Consider the following 7,933-nt stretch of genomic DNA (forward strand, 5'->3'; position numbering starts at 1 on the left):
ACTTCAAGGGTGTATTTGTAATTTACCCTAAAAATAACTATGCATACAATATCATATTTTTTTAATGGAGGAAAGCAACAAAATAATTGTTAATTTTGGTGGATAACAGCAACAAAAAAAAAAAAACTTTTGAATGCACTTTCATAAAGCTTATTCATGTACATATATTATAGCCACGTTTGGCATGAAATATTTTAGTTAAATTAATTAATAAAAACAAAACACGCTAATTTAATCATCTAAATTATAATCATTTCATTTTTTTTTTCTCATAATCATCAAATACTAAAAAAATAAAAATTTATCCCAAACACAATTTTTTTAACTAAGTTAAATTAGCTCATCGCAAATGAGAACTATATATGCATTGTTTTGATCAAATTTTTTGCGTTTGTTTTCTTATATGCTAATAGCCACCATTAAAAGTATGGATCAAAATCAAATTGTATGCAATTTCTTTAAGAAATGGTTGAAAAGATGAATACAACATATCAGCAGAACAACAATAAAGGGTAATTCTATTCACACCGATTCAACTCAATGCACACTTTTTCAATACACAGCAAAAAAAAAAAAAAAAAATTTCTCAGTACACATCCATTTATTCTAATAATACTCTCATCTTCAATTTCAAAGCTCAAAATTTTGTTTCATCCACCAACTCATCATTCGCGGCCGTTTCCACCATTTTATTAGCTCATCCCCTTTCCATCATAAACCTCCACAGTCAACTCGAAAGTGAGTGGTTCACAGCGAGACACTTGTAAGAGTGTATGACTCATACCGGAAGGTGGTCGCAAGCAAAAGAAAAAGAGACAAGAGGAGATGGCAAAAGACAGAGGTGACGCAAGTGATGGAGGATAGTTGTGGTGTCTTAGAATTGGGATTTGGGTGCAACAAGATATGGATATCATGATATTTTTGTCCTAGATATTTTTAGTTTGTGAAAATAAAATTACCCAATAATGACCCATGAAATATACATATAATTTATGCTAAGATGGATATTTAACTAGAAGAGATTAGGGTAAATAGATTATTGTAATCTTCAATTAAGAAACATTTTTCTCAAAAGTATAGGAGAAAATAGCATGCATGTGTGATTAGATCTCTCACTATTAATAGGAATTTAATAAGAGCACTATGCAATCCATTTATATAAAACTCAGAAGTTTCGTCAGTTCTTTGTCGTACAACTAGCCTGCCTTGCTCTCAACAACATTTTGCAGTTGAGACAAAAGGGTAGCCCAAGTGGTAAGGGCCCCTTTTACTAGACCCCAAGTCTGGGTTTCGAGTCTCACCTCCCCCTCCCCCTCCCCCTCCCCCTCCCCTAGGTTAGATTATAACTGTGTTGTAAAAAGAAGTTGCAATTGACCATGGCAACCATGTTAGAAGGTAATGAACCTAACATCATCACAGAATGGCCATTTAGGAGAGACCTTACAATAAGAGAAAGGGATGGGCATTCCTCCAGTCCACTATTGTCGGATCCATGAGCCCACCACGAGTCCCGTTTCAATAATCTGAACCGTTCAATGTGTAGAGCATATCCAGTACTTTATCCCTGCAAAAAATCACATTAATCGGATATCAATAGTCCCTTGATCATAATACATTTTTATTAACACAAATCATATTTACCGTTGACAAAAATATTTCCAATCAAGGGACTATAGATATCTGATTAACGTAATTTTTTTGCAGGAATGAACTACCACATGGCATAGAACATATTTTTACATGGTGAAAAAAGCATTCAATCCCCAGAAATGTATCAAACAGAAAAATTATACGTGTACCCTCTGTAATTCACCTCTTGGGTCGATTTGATCTATGTAGTTCCAATTATAGCAATTTCACTCTTTAATTTTTCACATTATGTTAATTTAGTCCAATTGATAACATCTGTCAAGAAATTGAACAAAAATCAAGGCAGAAATAGTGCATTCAAAAGAGAATGCAACATTTTAAATTGGATGCCAACCCCCAATCACTTTTAAGAGAGTGAATAGACTAGTTTGCTCTTTGGTTATGAAGAGCCATTATCAATTGGACTAAATTGACAAAATGTGAAAAATTCAAAGGTAAAATTGATGTAATTAATTAGAACTACAAAAACTAAATTGACACAAGAAAAACTACAAGAACTATGGTCGTAATTTTTCCAAAAGAAAAATTGCAAATATAAAAATAAAATGTTTGAGAAATATGATGCAATATCATGAGGCAAAAGAAGATGGGATAGACATTCATGACCATGGAGTTGTGCAAGGATAACAAATATTTCAAATTTAGGCCTCTATAGAGAGGAAATGGTTAATCAAGCAAACCCATTATAGATAAAACCTAACAGTTGCTACCACATAGCAGTAGTTTAAAGAGCCATCGTACTTTTGCCCAAAAATACCAATTATCGATGGTCTACTTACTTGCTAATTGTTGATAAAAAAATAAACATCAGTTAACTGAAACCAATATTGATGCAAATTTAAGTAGACCCTTTAATTTAATACAACTATCTGTTAACTAGTCTTGGAATGCTACACAATAAATAAATAAAAAAACCCGAATGCAGTGCCAAGAAAGCTAAAGTTACCAGTGCTTGAAAGCTGCAAGGAACAAAGCTGTGCAAAACTCAAATCCCCATGAAAACCAACTTCATCATATTGTGTGTGTTGTGTCCATCCTATGACTGCATTTCCGTTTACTCAATAAAATTGAATTTGAACTTCAAGGTTAAAAAATTTCATTACACAAGTTGATTAGGAGAACTTGAACCATTAATAGATTCCTTTATAGTTTACACAAAACGGGAGAAATCATCTTCCAAAACAATTGAAACATCACCTCTAATTTTGACGATTTACCTTCAGATATGGCAAGGCACCAATGACATTGTCATAGTCACTGCGGTTAACTTGTAGCTGTAAGAGAACAAAATTCAATCAAAATTGAGAAATAACTCAAGGATCAACATATTGATATCAGCATATGTTATTTTCTTTTGATTTTCTTTTTCTTACTTGTAAACAATTCTCTATCAGAATATCAGAAACTGTGATTCCAGATCAATGGTAATATCAACCAGTCACTGATATATATACATATACATATTAGCAATGATCATTTAAAATGTGTCCATTTTGTTTTTCATGACACATGGGCAACTAGTTCATTTCCCCAGATATCATAACATCATTCATTTGGGTAAATGTTATTAAATTTTCAAGGTCCAAGCTCTCTCTCGTTGCAGAGAAAGGCTATGTGTATCCAACAACCACCATCTTCTATCCAAGTAAATTTACTAGCCAAAACTTTAAAAGAAGGAAGGGGGGGGGGGGGGGGGGGGGTGGTAAATGTTATTAAATTTTCAAGGTCCAAGCTCTCTCTCGTTGCAGAGAAAGGCTATGTGTATCCAACAACCACCATCTTCTATCAGCCAAAACTTTAAAAGAAGAGAAGGAAGGGGGGGGGGGGGGGGGGGGCAAAGAATCTAAAAGGGAAGAAATATCGATGACATCACAATATTCAATTTGTTTGGGAAGTGGTTTTTTTTGTCTCTTTGGCTAAAATATGGGTGAAAAAAAATGAAGTGTTTGGGAATGACTTTTTATGAAAAAAACGTGCTTTTTTGTATGGCCTTTTGATTTTTTGGCTTTTTTTTTAGTGACTTTTTGACATTTTGGCTAAATTAGCCTATTGCTAAATGACCCCTAAGGCTATTTTTGTTTGGAGGATTTAATGAGAGAAATAAAAAGAGAAAAGGAAATACAATCTCACTTTTTGTTTGGTTATCATGGAAAACACAGGGAAAATGAAAATGAGAGGGAAACGCAATCCCACTTTTTTGTCTTTTGGTTCATTTAACCTCTTTTTTCTCAAATTCCCAACTCAACCAAACACAACTTGGAATTTGAGTCCAATCAATTCTTTCTCTTTTTCCTCCTATTTCCCTTTCCCTTTCCCTTTCCCTTTCTCTTTCCATTTCTCTCATCAAATCCTCCAACCAAACATAGCCTAAATTTCTGCTAAAGCTTAGATTCCAAAGGTAAGAAGTCAGGCCTTGGGTTTGAAATGAGCCACATAAACCCTTCATCGTCTGCAATAACAAGTGAACAAAATAATCAATACTTGAGAGAACCCTCACCATGATCACCACAGACAATCTCCCTTAAAGCTAATTCTCATGAAGTTGCCTTGTCAACATCAACATGTGATGCTTTGTTATGAGAATTTTACGATTCACGATTTTATTTGCATTTTTTTGCAAAATTGATACGGATCTATAAGTAAATCTATTTTGATGTGAATCTCTAATGAATCACACGATTCACTATTGATTCACGATTTGATTCAATTTTTACGATTCATGCAATTCTTAAAACTATCATGACTGTCATATTTTGATTCCTTTTTTCTCTATTTTTATTTTTATTTTTTAAAAGTTAAAATGGCATACAACTTCTAATAGTGTTTAGTACAAAAATAACTAACATATATACATGATTTGTTGTTATTTTGGAGATGACGGAGTTTTCAATGGGATCAAATCAAATTGAGTGAGTCAGACACAATATGTTTTTAACCTTTCTTCTCAAATTTTTTTTTTTTTTATTATTAAAAGAAATTATAGTGTATTTTCTAAGGATGCCTCATCCTCCTCTCTTTGGCTTTGTACCTTAATATATTCTTGTTTGTTGCTGGAAAAAAAATAAAAAAATAAGTAACTTGCAATATAAATTATCTATTGCTATTTTATTGAAAGAAAGGTACTTCAATATTATATGGGTGAGGTAATATTGAAGTAGAAAATAAGGATATACGCTTATGAAATATCAATATGGTGTTTTAAGTTATTATTATTTAGAAATTGAGAGTTTGCCTTTGTTAACTTCTTACCTATTAAACCACGTGCTTATCATTCAAAACACCATGTTCATTGATTTAAGTCTAAATATTTTATATTTATAAGATATATTTAACATATAAGTGTGTAGATATATTTTTCTAAGTAATTTATATAAAGTGACCAAATCTTTACGATCCACGATTCGATTCGATTCGATTCGTGATTCAGTACAAGGTTATTTCGATTCACAATTTGACAACTATGATGTGATGTAGCACTAGAAGAAAAGTAAAGGAGAAGAAGAAATATAGAGAAGCAGGAAGCAAACAGAGAAAAAAGGAGAGGAACCAATTTCACAAATCAATTTTCAATTAATTAATATCCAAACCAAGTCTACAAAACCTATTACATATAGGCTTATTCATAGGCATGTTGGAAAATCCTGATAAAAGTTATTAAAAAAAAATTATAACATTTAAATCCAAACTAAATAATGAAACCCGCCCCCCACCCCCCAAAAAAAAAAAAAAATAATAATAATAATATTTAAATCCTAACTAAATAATGAAACCCAATAAATATAAAATAACTCCAAAATAAAATATTAAAACTTTGTCAAGGTGGTACACTCGTAAAATTATATTATATCCATACTCACCGGTACTTATTGAAAAATATTTCCATTTTTGCATGTGTATTATGCCTCCATCTATTTCATACTTTGTCAATAGAAGTTTACACAACTAATCTGGTATATACTAATCTGGTATCTTTGATATGTAATACCCAAAAATCCATTTAGATTCTAACGCCAAATTCATCGTTTAGCACCTTTCCAAGTCTTTTTTCCTTGAGAAGCACTAATTTTTCAATCATAACACCCTACGTTTCCTCACTGCTAGTAAGTACATGCAGCCTGCTCAAGGTTTTCGCAATGTGGCTAATTTATCTAAAAGAAAATTGAAGGAAAGAAAGGTAAAAAGGAGATAAGAAGTCTCTTAAAGAAAATAAAATAAACAACAGAGCAAAAGAGCAATATCAACTTCTGCTTGCTTCTAGGTTTAAGAATTCCTTAGTTGTTGCACCGAAACATATGAATATTGACTGCTACAAATCCCCATGAAGCTTCCTTGCAGAGGAACATAATCAGCCTTACAAGGCCTGCCTATAATAGCCCTTTCTTTGCCATGGATCAGCCTCATCATAACCTTACTGATTCATCAGAAGTAACTAGCTTAAGGCCTCCAGCTTAAGAATAGACAAGTCATTCTATTATTAATCTGTCTGGTAGCCATTATTATGAGAAGACCAATCCAATTCAGTTTTATCTCTAACACAAGAGGCTTCCAAAATTCATTAATTAAAACTCAACCAAGTTGGTACACAAAATAGATCATTTGGCCCAATCCTATCTAAATAGGCCCCAAAGTAACATCTGAATAAATAAACTTCAAGGTTGAAATCTTGAAATCGCTATCCAATATTGGATTCCTTAGAAAACTTCAAACTTCATAACAAATTATGATCGAATGAATGTCAATCGTACCAATGGATTTTAGCTTTCATCTTCCAAGCCTAATCATATCTAAAGAACTAACATTGATCCTTACTTATCATATACACACATACATGCATAGAATCGTACGATTCACAATTTGATTCATATGATTCAATATGAGTTTCAACAAAAACGATTCGAATCGTGATGTTGCATCGGAAATTGAGTGAATCGTGCAATTCAATTTGCGATTCACTATGATTTGTTACGATTCAGTTCTATTCTATTTTCGTTTTCTCTTACATAATGCATGAAATCACATGGTGTTCACCAAACTATCAAGACATATAGAAAAGAACAATTAGTTATATTCATATACATGATGTTATAAGTATATACGTATATAAAAATTAGTTATATTTATTTTTGCATCCTTTTAAACACTATGATTTATATAGATATATAAGATTATATCTTATATTAAATAAAATTAATCTTATGACTCACGATTCAATACCGTTCACTATTCTCTATTTTGGCAAAGCAATTTAGGATTCAATTTGCGATTTGACAACAATGCACAAGTGTGTATATATATATATATATATATATATAAACAGAGAAATTGAATGAAATAAAAACCCAATTAATACCTCCTATTCTAACACATAACTATTAACTAAAAGGGTGAAACAATCGCATAGCAATAAAATTATGCATAAAGAAGAGATTAAGAATGAGTTAAAACAGGAAAAAAAAAAGCCCTAACCATCTTGGAGAGTCGCAATTTCCTCTTGGTATTCTTCTTTCCAAGCAAATGCTGCTTCCCAGCTCTCCTCCTCATAATCCTCCCACTACCCGTGACTCGAAATCACTTCGCCGAAGCCTAAAAACACCCCAAAAAACAAATCAAATAAGTACCCAATTCCTCAATTACCTACAAAACACGCAGAGATAGAGAGAAAGACCTCGTGGGTTTTCATTTTGTAGCCTTTCGCAGAGACGACGGTGAGAGATGGGGGTTGGAGTGGGAAAGTTGAGACGAGGAAGGATTGGGGAGGAGCCAGATATGGTGTGTGAGGAACTGAGGTTGAGTGAGGATTTCTTGGTGAATTGTGAGAGGCGAACAATGGTAGGAGAGGTACGAAGACTAGTAGTAGAAGAGCGAGCAATTGGGGGTGAGACTTTGAAAGCAAAAGAGAAGGTTGTTGTTGAGGAGGACGCCATTGTTGCTTTCTCTCTGCTATTTGTTGTTTTGGTTGAGAGGAAGGACCTCTTCTAGTTGTTTGTTTACTGGGTGTGTGTGTGGATAATGAATGGTTGTGCGGTGTTCTGTGCTATAAAATGGATAGATTTTAGTGACCCGAATGTTTCTATTTTTTAAATTTAGGGCTCTTCTGGAGGTGGATTAGTGGTCAAAAGCTAGATTTTAACCTACTTTAGTTCATATTATTTTTCTCATTTTTTATATATTTAAAAAAAAAATTAAAAAGTCAGCTTTTAACCATCTTCTCAAAACAATCCTTAATGATATGTAGTGTAGGTGATATAATTGGTTAATGATTAAGAAAATATGAGTGAATGTT

General features: G+C 32.7%; 1 long non-coding RNA gene across 1 annotated transcript; it reads right to left on the reverse strand.

Moving 5' to 3' along the window:
- Positions 1 to 491: 491 nt before the first annotated feature.
- On the reverse strand, positions 492 to 7,688 carry LOC114296454 (uncharacterized). Its single transcript, XR_014357679.1, has 4 exons — positions 7,316 to 7,688; positions 7,117 to 7,233; positions 2,597 to 2,924; positions 492 to 1,564 (listed from the first exon to the last, which is right to left on the reverse strand). It is a non-coding gene; the product is annotated as an uncharacterized LOC114296454 (long non-coding RNA).
- Between the last annotated feature and the right edge of the window lie 245 nt (positions 7,689 to 7,933).

This window comes from Camellia sinensis, unplaced genomic scaffold (genome assembly GCF_055761805.1).
Source record: "Camellia sinensis isolate YWXY unplaced genomic scaffold, ASM5576180v1 Unanchor10, whole genome shotgun sequence".
NCBI lineage: Eukaryota > Viridiplantae > Streptophyta > Magnoliopsida > Ericales > Theaceae > Camellia > Camellia sinensis.